The sequence below is a fragment of the Ambystoma mexicanum genome, unplaced genomic scaffold (assembly GCF_040938575.1).
Source record: "Ambystoma mexicanum isolate Mex_15411 unplaced genomic scaffold, UKY_AmexF1_1 Mex_scaf38, whole genome shotgun sequence".
NCBI classification, from domain to species: domain Eukaryota; kingdom Metazoa; phylum Chordata; class Amphibia; order Caudata; family Ambystomatidae; genus Ambystoma; species Ambystoma mexicanum.
Genome location: NW_027182453.1, coordinates 1979077 through 1993310, shown reverse-complemented (window position 1 = coordinate 1993310; position 14234 = coordinate 1979077).

Genomic DNA, 14234 nt, shown 5'->3' with positions numbered 1-14234 from the left:
GGAGACAAAGCTCATCTCTTTTCTGCCTGGATAGATCGATCTTCTCCACCCGTCCTTCTGTGGCTGTTCTGGTCGTCCAGTCTAAGTTTGTTATCTCAGCTCTCAGTTTCGTTTCTATCATAGTCCTCTCTCTTTTCTTGCTAGCACCTTCTCTAATTAATACCCCTCGCCAGGTCGCTTTCCTTGTGTCCCAAACAGTTTTAATGGGTACCTCGCCTGTATCGTTCATCTTAATGTATTCTTCTAGTTCAGTTGTCATTCTGCCCGGAAGACGGGGACTTTCCATAACGACTCATTACAGCGCCATTCTGTCCCTCTGCATGGTAGTGCAACCAGATCTAATTCCATAGAGACCATATCATTTTCTGACCGTCACCGCCTTTAATTCTTCCGAGATGTAAATGTAGTCAATTCTCGTCTATGTGCCGTGAGGTGCAGAATAGAAGGTATAGCCCATAATGTCTGGGTATAGGGCCCATCATATCTCACGTAGTCTATATGTTTGCATCATCTCTGCTACCGCCTTTCTGCCGGCATCCGCTGGTTCTGAGGGGTCAGGAGCTGCCGATTGTCTGTCTCTTTTGGTGTCACCCCATAGATCGAAATCACCTCCAATTATCACATGGCCTTCAGCCTCGAGCATTATGTTTGATACTGCGCGTTGTATGAACCCAGCCTGTCTCATATTTGGAGCATACAATGTCGCCAATATAACCTTTAGACCTCTCATGGTCCCCACCAACATTAGGTCCCTCTCCTCCACATCCATCCAGGTCTTGGAGACCTTAAATTCGATCCCTTTTTTTCTAACCAATATCCCAGCTCCCGCCTTCTTCAGAGACCCAATATTCCATCCCCAATCTGTGCTGTATCACCTTTCGTTCCTCACCGCGGGCATACTCCTGCAGGAGAAGCACGTCTCCTCTGTAATTCCTTCTGCACCATAGAACTTTTCATGGGGGAGTTAAGCCCCTTGACATTAATCGTGCAGATTCTTGTGAGAGCACCCTCAGATATATTGGAAGCCACTGCCTTCACCTATCTGAGAATTGTCACATGCATATTTGGGACTTTAGCAGATCTGTTTTTCCCTTATGACTATAAAGATCATCTCTAGCATATTCGCACAACACTGTGTACCTGCCCTTCCCCGCCCCAATCTCCCAACGTCGTCCGAGCTAGCCCAGTCAGTTTTCCCGGCTGGATTCGGACCACCAGTGAGGACCCTGGTCCCATCCCTAAGACATCATTTAAGCATTGAGCCCCCTTTGTCGCTCCCCCTTACCCCCTTCACCTCTTTGGATCTCTTCATCACCTCCTTTCTACAGCTTGACAGAGTGATTCTGATCCATCTCTGAGAACCTTTTGTTCACCAGCAGCTAGTCAAGTGTTCACCGCCTCGGATGTCCAATTGTCTGGCCACCATCACTAAATGTTTGATGCCTTGTGTGTCCCCACTCGAGACTCACCCCTCGGCATCCGGCGACACGTTCATTTGTCTGTACTTCCTGGAGCCCAGGATCCTCCTCTGCCTCTGTCTTTTGATGCGTCGTTGGGCATTTTCTTCACCCCTTTCTCCTTGGTTCGATTCCTCCTCGTGTTCTCCTAGTAGATCGGCTGTACAGCTTTGAATGTCTTTCTCAGTTTTCAGTTGGAGTGTATTGCCTTCCCACTCGAAGGTAAGAGAAAAAGGATATCTCCATCTATATTGCACTCCCTTGTCTTTCAACCACTTAGTGAGCGGGATGCATTTCCTTCTCATGGCCAGTGTGTCCGGTGAGACTTGCCCTCCTTTTGGCGTCTTGCACAGAGTTGAGGAGGGTAGGGGCCCAACCTTCTTGATTGATTTTAATGAGTTCAATCTGATAACTGGCCTCTGTAGTCTAGGCACAACTTCTCAGGAGAGGTGAATAAAGTGACACATCAACACGGATGTTCTTTAGCCTAGACTGTGTACAGGTATGAATAGGATCGAGAGAATATGTCACTCCGTAGGTGGATTACCACAAGGATGGAAGCACCCAGTCACCCTTCATGGGACCTTACCGTTGACACAGAGGTGCAGCTCTCAAGTGACCGCTTTCAGTTGTTCGCCTCTTGTGGCAGAAGTGGTGTGCGGGGTCCGCTCATTAACGTAAAATGACAGCTTCCCTCTCTCGTGTGATAGCTCGTCCTTTGAAGACCCTCCCAAGGTTTGGCGGTCTCCGCCACACCCTTGAGGGGATGAGGCATTACTCCTCGGCCTTCAGGATCTCACCTATGGCAACAACCACCGCTATAAAAGAGTGTGGGGGTGATGGTGACCTGCAAGGCAGCTCTTTTTGGTGGAGGTATGGGTTGGTTCACACGGTTATAGCTTGCCAAGGACAGTGTATCCCAGAGGTGACGTCACTCACTTGCTCTGCTTAAATGCCTGGTGTTGAGGAGGGCACACACCCTGGTACGCAGGGGCCCCAACCCTCTGGTGTCTGCTTCGAGGTACCAGCCACTTTCGCCGGTAGTAGTGCGTGGGATCTGTTTACTGCGCTCAGGATACTGCTTCTCGTCTTCGTACGGTGGGTTATCACACGCAGCCCTCAGTGGGGTGGAATGGGTATTGCCATACTCTCGAGGGACTGAGATGCTGCACTTCATTCAGGGAGGACACACCTCTGACCTCCACCACTGTTGAAGAGTGTTGGGACCGGTATTTGGGCTGCAGGGGAAGTCCTATCCGGTGCGCTCTGCTTCCAACTGTCAGTCACTGGGAAGTTCTAAGTTCTGCGGATCTTTGCATTACCTTTGCACTAAGTACCGCATATTAAGTTCAAACTATGTTTCAGGGCACGATTAATTCTCACTGTGGATGATATCAGGATGCTTCCAGGCACTGGAGGTGGATCCACATTTTCTCGCTCCACATAGGGCTCACCATACAGCCGTGCTAGTCCCCCCTGCATACGTAACTCAATATGGGTGGGGAGTTCTTAATCCATCTAGTGCAGATTTACTCCTGTTGCGTGCTTCAGGGCTCCGAATGAGTGGCACAGCTGCTCTGTGTTCGGGCGTAGGGCCAGCTGAGCGACAACAAAACCCGTTCGTGATATATTGAGCCAAGGGCTGGGAGGAGGCGACCGATTGGGAGTGAACTGTGGTCAGTGGGAGGGAACAATGATGTAACAGCAGGGCCGGCGTACCTTATTGTTCTTGTTCCTTCTGGATCGAATTTGGAATTTTGGTGAATTTTGGAAAGTCATAAACAATGAATGCAGCACACAAAAAGCTATGCAATGTAATATGGTGACTGAGTCGCAATGGGAGCCATACTAGCTGAAATTATTTTCGAAGAAGGGCCGAATCCATCATTGCCTGAGCTACAACGATGGAACCTTGCATTTGACCAAGATGATATTTTGGTAAACATCAAAAAATTATCATCATCGCAGGCCCCTGGCCCGAATGGGCTATCAAATGAAATATTAAAGTCCGATTCAGAGGTCTGAGCAGGATTCTGCAAAGTATTGTTTGATAAGATAACAATTGAATGTGCGACTCCGCCTTCGTGGAAGAAAGCTACAGTTGTGCCCATCTTCAAGAAAGGTAACAGAACAAATCCAACAGATTATTAACCGATTGCCTTGCTTGGCGTCATTGGTAAGATCTATGCAACACAACTTCAACATAAACTGCTAAAATGGCTCTCTGCAAGCGGACACATCGATTGTCGGCAGACCAGGTTTGTCAAGGGGGTTGGCTGTAGTTTAAATCTTCTGCTAATCAACTTCATGAAATTGGATGTCATCAGGAAAGGAGGCAAAGTATTCTTAGCCTTTGTGGTCTTGTCTCACATGCTTGACAGCGTAGTCAGAGAAATACTCTGGACTAAATTGAAAGCGTGGGATTGTCCAGATAGTTTACTTATAGCAATAAAGGATCTGCATACAAATACAGATTTCAATATACAATTAGACTCCAACGGGACGCTATCTGCCCCAATACAAACTTTTTGTGGAGTCAAAAAGGCTGCCCCCTTGCTTCAATAATCTTCAATGCATTCATCTCAGATTTTGGAGAGGCTTTTAAAAACATCAATGGCTTTAATCCAAAAATATGAGTCTACTCTGAGCTGGATATTATATGCTGATGATCTCGTGTTGATGGATCAAATGCCCATTGGATTACAGTGCAAACTCTTTGCTTTAGGACCATATGTGGCAAAAAATTGATTAGTCATCAAGTCGCGCAAATCAGTAATATTAACACTGCAGGATCTGAGTAAAAATCGTAAAAATAAAAATAAAAAGTTTAAATGGGTATTGGAAGGCGAAACCTTGAAAAATGTTACACACACTAAATGTTTGGCAATGTGGCTCAACTCAAGCATAAATGATAATATCTGGGTCATAAAAACCAAGGCAAAATGTCATCAACTTGGGGTGCAAGCTGCAGTGATTAATACAAAATATAGAAAATTCTCCTTAAGACCAATCATCGACTTTTATATCCAGAAGGCCGTATCGGCAATCATTTTTGGGCCGAAAACACCTTAGGTTGTCCTGCTGCATTATGGGACACCCTTGAGAACATCTTTTGGACAAGAGTTGTTTGTATAACCAGAGGAATACCAGCTGCAGTGGTTCAATCCAAATTTGGCCTATTATCAATTAATGCTAAGATTGTTTGGAACACATTGGCAATTTCTGGGAAAATTATTATGATAAATGGTCTCCCACAGTTCAAGATTTTACATGATCATGTACAAAATGTTTCTAATTCTGTCATGTCAGCATGGTTAACGCAATGTCAAAAGATTCTGGAGGACTTAAATACAAGGATACGTTGATTAATAATCCAGATGCTGTCAAGAGAAAGCTGTGGGCACAGGATTGGGCCAGCACAGGAACACAGAGATGTATATATTCCCTTATGAAGACTGTGCCAGCAGAAGGAAAGGCGTACAATACTTTGCATAAATATCTAATAAACAAAAAAGAAATCTATCGTTGAAATTCAGGTTGAACCAGTTTACGACCAAAGAAGTAATCCTGCGATGGCCAAAGTTTGAACATGTGAGTCCTAAGTGTAGATTCTGTGATAATTATGAAGAGAACATCACACATTTAGTTCTGTTCTGCAAGGCATTTACAGTCAAGAGAACAAATATCCCGGGTCCCGTCTTTGATTGTGGACCCTCACTAAGCGCAGGGGAGTAGTGGCAGGAATGCTTTAATGAATCCAATAAGAAATGGTTTAACTTTCCTTCTAGAGACCATTGATAAGGAACTTTCCAAAAATAATGTGGATGAAATGTGTGTCATTGGACAAGTATCTCGATGAGGGACATGAGAATAATTTAACTTTTCTGATGTTATTGCTGTTTTTCTCCTTTCTATCTAATTATTTCAACAACAACAAACATACTTTCCCTGCATTCTAGCCAATTGCACCATATTCCCTGACTTCCTCTTTAGGGGTACCCCTCGCCCTGCAAGTTAGGGGCTTGCTCCAGGCATCTGTGTTCACCTTGCATGACCAAGGGTCAACTCTCAGTGGTGCTGACTCAGCATTTCATACTTCCCGGTTTCATTCAATTGGGCACCTTTACATTGTGAAATTACAGCACTTGGAATCTGGCATGAACTGCTATATGAAATGTGAAAGCAATATTATTTTTTTATATTCCACCTTTCTAAGATTGGGCTGACAGTCTGAAAGCCCCCCCTTCTTAATTCATGCACTCACTGGTAATTATTTCTCATTTACAGGTGCATAGCAGCCAGCGATAATTGCAACAGCTCTTGCAGCAAAGTACAGCACTAGGAGTCGACGGCCGGAGAGTGATGAAACATCACTCTGATGTTCGATGCATTGGAGCATCTGTACAGCATCTTTGCTCTGAGCCTGCATCTGTGATCCCATCAGAGGATCTTTACAGAGAGACACAGAACCAATAGAAGAGCGTTGAGTTCAAAAAGGCATCACCCAAAGCTCACACTTCTACAAATATCACACCATCCTGCTGGGTAAACTATGCAATATACTGAGTGTGAGAAAACCTTGATTCATGGCTCCCACCTGGGCCGAAACCACACCAGTGCACGGAGTGTGAGAAAAGCTTCAGTCATAGCTCTGATCTGTCCAAACATCTGATGCTGCAGACTGTGGGGAAACCACACCAGTGTACAGAGTGCAAGAAAAGCTTCAGTCATAGCTCTGATCTGTCCAAACATCTGATGCTGCACACTGTGGAGAAACCACACCAGTGCACGGAGTGCGGGAAAAGCTTCAGTCATAGCTCTGATCTGTCCAAACATCTGATGTTGCATACAGGAGAGAAACCGTACCAGTGCACGGAGTGTGGGAAAATCTTCACTCGGACCTCTCATCTGTTATCACATCAGAGGATCCATACTGGGGTGAAGCCATACCAGTGCACAGAGTGCAAAAGAAGCTTCACTCAGAGCTCCAATCTGTCCACGCATCAGAGGATCCATACTGGAGAAAAAGCATACCAGTGCACAGAGTGCAAGAAAAGCTTCAGTCAGAGCTCTACACTGTCCAGGCATCTGATGCTGCATACCTGGGAGAAACCATACCAGTGCACAGAGTGCAATGAAAGCTTCACTCGGACCTTTCAACTGTTATCACATAAGAGGATCGATACTGGAGTGAAGCCATATCAGTGCATGGAGTGCAAGAAAAGCTTCACTCACAAGTCCAATCTGTCCATGCATCAGAGGATCCATACTGGGGTAAAACCATACCAGTGCACGGAGTGCAAGAAAAGCTTCACTCACAAGTCCAATCTGTCCATGCATCAGAGGATCCATACTGGGGTGAAACCCTACCAGTGCACCGAGTGCGAGAAAAGCTTCAGTCAGATCTCTCATCTGTTATCACACCAGTGGATCCATACTGGAGTGAAGCCATACCAGTGCACAGAGTGCAAGAAAAGCTTCACTCAGAGTTCCTATCTGTCCACGCATCAGAGGATTCATACTGGAGTGAAGCCATACAAGTGCACAGAGTGCGAGAAAAGCTTCAGTCAGATCTCTCATCTGTTATCACATCAGAGGATTCATACTGGAGCGAAACTAAACCAGTGAATGGTGTGAAAGGAAATCTTCACTCTGAGCTCTGGCCTTCACAGGTTCTATATTGGCAAGAGACCGTTGTTCTGACTTGAGTGTCGTGTAGACCGTTGATACCTCCGTCCTTAAGTGACGCACAGGGGAACTAAAAGAAACCCGCTGTGCAACCTTTGGGGCCACAGGTGGGAGATGTTACTTCCCGGATCCACAGAACCTCTGGAACACTGATGCTGCTGTTAAAAAGAACGAGGTTAAGTACCAGGCAATTACAATATATCACATTAACCAAAGGATCTAAATAGCCTTACCTATCTGGTGTTAGGAAAACCCAGGAAACCTAGGAGGGAGGTTCGAGACTCAGATGAGGCGGTCCCTAGAACAAGAGGACCGCAGAAAAGCGTGGATGCAGGATAAGCCACCTGTAGGACTGTAGGCGTGACTTGAATCCCAAAAGGGAAATGGCGTAGAAGTTCAGCAAGGTACCAAGGGATGATCCAAAGGCAAGTCAGGGTCGTGTCCAAAATCCAACAACAGGTAATCAGTTTCAAGCAAAGGTACAAAAGGGTAATCCAAAGGAGTCCAAAATAGAGTTCCGAGATCAAGGTAAACAGCAAAGCAAAACGTAACGCCAAACAGGGTCTGAAGACAGCTGAGAAGCAATGAGTGTTCCGTGTCTCAAGCCTTATATACTGAGCGTTTTCGGGGTCATGTGATGTCCACCAAGGTCACGTGAGGAACGCCACTCTGGATCACGTGAGTCAGTGAACGAGTGGCATGGAGATGTAACGCCGCCTCTTCTGCTGTAAGTTCTCCATGGCAATTGCCAGTGCAGGAAGGGTTGCAATCGAGCCCGTAAATGTTTCCATTGACTGAGATCCCTTTGACCAACCAATCAGCTCTGATTTCCTGTGCTAGTGGTTCAAGCGACATGGCGAATAATATGGCCGACAGGGTACAGGCCTGCCTTGTCCCTCTGCTCAGGGAGAACCATCTCGACTAAACGGAATTAACCGACACTGAGGCCTTGGGAGATGTATAGATTGCTTTTATCCCTCTCCTATATCTCTCACCGAGTCGCACTTTGGTCAAGACCGCTTCTAAGAATCCCCACTCGGCCCTGTCAAATGCCTTCTCTGCATCAATAGATAGGAGAACTGGGCCTCCTGCCCCTTTCCTAGATTCATGTATCAGGTGCAGGGTCTTCTGCATAGTGTCCGATCCTGGCCTTCCCAAGATAAATCCCACTTGGTCCGGCTGTATAAGCCGGGGCATATATATCTTTAGTCGTGCTGCCAGTATTCCCGCATAGATCTTTGCGTCTGTATTGAGCAACGAAATCGGACGATACGATCCACAATATTTGGGATCTCTCCCCTCCTTCGGTATACCGAGATCAGAGCCTCGGAAAAGGAGTATGGTGCTACACCCGTCTCCAGAATATCATTAAACAACTTCACTAAGAAGGGGAGAAGGGGAGATCGGAATGTCTTGTAAAAGCGGGCCGTCTAGCCGTCATTTCTGGGGGCTTTTCCCAGTGGCAGCCTCTTTACCGCAGCTTCAACCTCCTCTGCCGTGATTGGGGCGTCCATTTCATCTGCCTCAACACTTGCTACTCCATGCATCTCAATGCCTGCTAGGTAGTTGTCTATATCTGGTTTATCTTGACACATTTTGGATTTATACAGGTGCCGATAAAAACACGCAAATGTCTCTGGGATATTGTTTCATTGCTCTTCCTGGGAGTCTTTCACACCATCGTGTATGGATGCCAACCACCTTTCCTCCCTGTGTCGACGCAGGCCAGCCGCTAATAAGGCATCAGCGTTATCCCCTTTCTCGTAATATTTTTGTTTGAGGAGCTGAAGCCTCCTGACGACTTGAGCCTCCTCAAGGAGACAAAGCTCATCTCTTTTCTGCCTGGATAGATCGATCTTCTCCACCCGTCCTTCTGTGGCTGTTCTGGTCGTCCAGTCTAAGTTTGTTATCTCAGCTCTCAGTTTCGTTTCTATCATAGTCCTCTCTCTTTTCTTGCTAGCACCTTCTCTAATTAATACCCCTCGCCAGGTCGCTTTCCTTGTGTCCCAAACAGTTTTAATGGGTACCTCGCCTGTATCGTTCATCTTAATGTATTCTTCTAGTTCAGTTGTCATTCTGCCCGGAAGACGGGGACTTTCCATAACGACTCATTACAGCGCCATTCTGTCCCTCTGCATGGTAGTGCAACCAGATCTAATTCCATAGAGACCATATCATTTTCTGACCGTCACCGCCATTAATTCTTCCGAGATGTAAATGTAGTCAATTCTCGTCTATGTGCCGTGAGGTGCAGAATAGAAGGTATAGCCCATAATGTCTGGGTATAGGGCCCATCATATCTCACGTAGTCTATATGTTTGCATCATCTCTGCTACCGCCTTTCTGCCGGCATCCGCTGGTTCTGAGGGGTCAGGAGCTGCCGATTGTCTGTCTCTTTTGGTGTCATCCCATAGATCGAAATCACCTCCAATTATCACATGGCCTTCAGCCTCGAGCATTATGTTTGATACTGCGCGTTGTATGAACCCAGCCTGTCTCATATTTGGAGCATACAATGTCGCCAATATAACCTTTAGACCTCTCATGGTCCCCACCAACATTAGGTCCCTCTCCTCCACATCCATCCAGGTCTTGGAGACCTTAAATTCGATCCCTTTTTTTCTAACCAATATCCCAGCTCCCGCCTTCTTCAGAGACCCAATATTCCATCCCCAATCTGTGCTGTATCACCATTCGTTCCTCACCGCGGGCATACTCCTGCAGGAGAAGCACGTCTCCTCTGTAATTCCTTCTGCACCATAGAACTTTTCATGGGGGAGTTAAGCCCCTTGACATTAATCGTACAGATTCTTGTGAGAGCACCCTCAGATATATTGGAAGCCACTGCCTTCACCTATCTGAGAATTGTCACATGCATATTTGGGACTTTAGCAGATCTGTTTTTCCCTTATGACTATAAAGATCATCTCTAGCATATTCGCACAACACTGTGTACCTGCCCTTCCCCGCCCCAATCTCCCAACGTCGTCCGAGCTAGCCCAGTCAGTTTTCCCGGCTGGATTCGGACCACCAGTGAGGACCCTGGTCCCATCCCTAAGACATCATTTAAGCATTGAGCCCCCTTTGTCGCTCCCCCTTACCCCCTTCACCTCTTTGGATCTCTTCATCACCTCCTTTCTACAGCTTGACAGAGTGATTCTGATCCATCTCTGAGAACCGTTTGTTCACCAGCAGCTAGTCAAGTGTTCACCGCCTCGGATGTCCAATTGTCTGGCCACCATCACTAAATGTTTGATGCCTTGTGTGTCCCCACTCGAGACTCACCCCTCGGCATCCGGCGACACGTTCATTTGTCTGTACTTCCTGGAGCCCAGGATCCTCCTCTGCCTCGGTCTTTTGATGCGTCGTTGGGCATTTTCTTCACCCCTTTCTCCTTGGTTCGATTCCTCCTCATGTTCTCCTAGTAGATCGGCTGTACAGCTTTGAATGTCTTTCTCAGTTTTCAGTTGGAGTGTATTGCCTTCCCACTCGAAGGTAAGAGAAAAAGGATATCTCCATCTATATTGCACTCCCTTGTCTTTCAACCACTTAGTGAGCGGGATGCATTTCCTTCTCATGGCCAGTGTGTCCGGTGAGACTTGCCCTCCTTTTGGCGTCTTGCACAGAGTTGAAGAGGGTAGGGGCCCAACCTTCTTGATTGATTTTAATGAGTTCAATCTGATAACTGGCCTCTGTAGTCTAGGCACAACTTCTCAGGAGAGGTGAATGAAGTGACACATCAACACGGATGTTCTTTAGCCTAGACTGTGTACAGGTATGAATAGGATCGAGAGAATATGTCACTCCGTAGGTGGATTACCACAAGGATGGAAGCACCCAGTCACCCTTCATGGGACCTTACCGTTGACACAGAGGTGCAGCTCTCAAGTGACCGCTTTCAGTTGTTCGCCTCTTGTGGCAGAAGTGGTGTGCGGGGTCCGCTCATTAACGTAAAATGACAGCTTCCCTCTCTCGTGTGATAGCTCGTCCTTTGAAGACCCTCCCAAGGTTTGGCGGTCTCCGCCGCACCCTTGAGGGGATGAGGCATTACTCCTCGGCCTTCAGGATCTCACCTATGGCAACAACAACCGCTATAAAAGAGTGTGGGGGTGATGGTGACCTGCAAGGCAGCTCTTTTTGGTGGAGGTATGGGTTGGTTCACACGGTTATAGCTTGCCAAGGACAGTGTATCCCAGAGGTGACGTCACTCACTTGCTCTGCTTAAATGCCTGGTGTTGAGGAGGGCACACACCCTGGTACGCAGGGGCCCCAACCCTCTGGTGTCTGCTTCGAGGTACCAGCCACTTTCGCCGGTAGTAGTGCGTGGGATCTGTTTACTGCGCTCAGGATACTGCTTCTCGTCTTCGTACGGTGGGTTATCACACGCAGCCCTCAGTGGGGTGGAATGGGTATTGCCATACTCTCGAGGGACTGAGATGCTGCACTTCATTCAGGGAGGACACACCTCTGACCTCCACCACTGTTGAAGAGTGTTGGGACCGGTATTTGGGCTGCAGGGGAAGTCCTATCCGGTGCGCTCTGCTTCCAACTGTCAGTCACTGGGAAGTTCTAAGTTCTGCGGATCTTTGCATTACCTTTGCACTAAGTACCGCATATTAAGTTCAAACTATGTTTCAGGGCACGATTAATTCTCACTGTGGATGATATCAGGATGCTTCCAGGCACTGGAGGTGGATCCACATTTTCTCGCTCCACATAGGGCTCACCATACAGCCGTGCTAGTCCCCCCTGCATACGTAACTCAATATGGGTGGGGAGTTCTTAATCCATCTAGTGCAGATTTACTCCTGTTGCGTGCTTCAGGGCTCCGAATGAGTGGCACAGCTGCTCTGTGTTCGGGCATAGGGCCAGCTGAGCGACAACAAAACCCGTTCGTGATATATTGAGCCAAGGGCTGGGAGGAGGCGACCGATTGGGAGTGAACTGTGGTCAGTGGGAGGGAACAATGATGTAACAGCAGGGCCGGCGTACCTTATTGTTCTTGTTCCTTCTGGATCGAATTTGGAATTTTGGTGAATTTTGGAAAGTCATAAACAATGAATGCAGCACACAAAAAGCTATGCAATGTAATATGGTGACTGAGTCGCAATGGGAGCCATACTAGCTGAAATTATTTTCGAAGAAGGGCCGAATCCATCATTGCCTGAGCTACAACGATGGAACCTTGCATTTGACCAAGATGATATTTTGGTAAACATCAAAAAATTATCATCATCGCAGGCCCCTGGCCCGAATGGGCTGTCAAATGAAATATTAAAGTCCGATTCAGAGGTCTGAGCAGGATTCTGCAAAGTATTGTTTGATAAGATAACAATTGAATGTGCGACTCCGCCTTCGTGGAAGAAAGCTACAGTTGTGCCCATCTTCAAGAAAGGTAACAGAACAAATCCAACAGAGTATTAACCGATTGCCTTGCTTGGCGTCATTGGTAAGATCTATGCAACACAACTTCAACATAAACTGCTAAAATGGCTCTCTGCAAGCGGACACATCGATTGTCGGCAGACCAGGTTTGTCAAGGGGGTTGGCTGTAGTTTAAATCTTCTGCTAATCAACTTCATGAAATTGGATGTCATCAGGAAAGGAGGCAAAGTATTCTTAGCCTTTGTGGTCTTGTCTCACATGCTTGACAGCGTAGTCAGAGAAATACTCTGGACTAAATTGAAAGCGTGGGATTGTCCAGATAGTTTACTTATAGCAATAAAGGATCTGCATACAAATACAGATTTCAATATACAATTAGACTCCAACGGGACGCTATCTGCCCCAATACAAACTTTTTGTGGAGTCAAAAAGGCTGCCCCCTTGCTTCAATAATCTTCAATGCATTCATCTCAGATTTTGGAGAGGCTTTTAAAAACATCAATGGCTTTAATCCAAAAATATGAGTCTACTCTGAGCTGGATATTATATGCTGATGATCTCGTGTTGATGGATCAAATGCCCATTGGATTACAGTGCAAACTCTTTGCTTTAGGACCATATGTGGCAAAAAATTGATTAGTCATCAAGTCGCGCAAATCAGTAATATTAACACTGCAGGATCTGAGTAAAAATCGTAAAAATAAAAATAAAAAGTTTAAATGGGTATTGGAAGGCGAAACCTTGAAAAATGTTACACACACTAAATGTTTGGCAATGTGGCTCAACTCAAGCATAAATGATAATATCTGGGTCATAAAAACCAAGGCAAAATGTCATCAACTTGGGGTGCAAGCTGCAGTGATTAATACAAAATATAGAAAATTCTCCTTAAGACCAATCATCGACTTTTATATCCAGAAGGCCGTACCGGCAATCATTTTTGGGCCGAAAACACCTTAGGTTGTCCTGCTGCATTATGGGACACCCTTGAGAACATCTTTTGGACAAGAGTTTTTTGTATAACCAGAGGAATACCAGCTGCAGTGGTTCAATCCAAATTTGGCCTATTATCAATTAATGCTAAGATTGTTTGGAACACATTGGCAATTTCTGGGAAAATTATTATGATAAATGGTCTCCCACAGTTCAAGATTTTACATGATCATGTACAAAATGTTTCTAATTCTGTCATGTCAGCATGGTTAACGCAATGTCAAAAGATTCTGGAGGACTTAAATACAAGGATACGTTGATTAATAATCCAGATGCTGTCAAGAGAAAGCTGTGGGCACAGGATTGGGCCAGCACAGGAACACAGAGACGTATATATTCCCTTATGAAGACTGTGCCAGCAGAAGGAAAGGCGTACAATACTTTGCATAAATATCTAATAAACAAAAAAGAAATCTATCGTTGAAATTCAGGTTGAACCAGTTTACGACCAAAGAAGTAATCCTGCGATGGCCAAAGTTTGAACATGTGAGTCCTAAGTGTAGATTCTGTGATAATTATGAAGAGAACATCACACATTTAGTTCTGTTCTGCAAGGCATTTACAGTCAAGAGAACAAATATCCCGGGTCCCGTCTTTGATTGTGGACCCTCACTAAGCGCAGGGGAGTAGTGGCAGGAATGCTTTAATGAATCCAATAAGAAATGGTTTAACTTTCCTTCTAGAGACCATTGATAAGGAACTTTCCAAAAA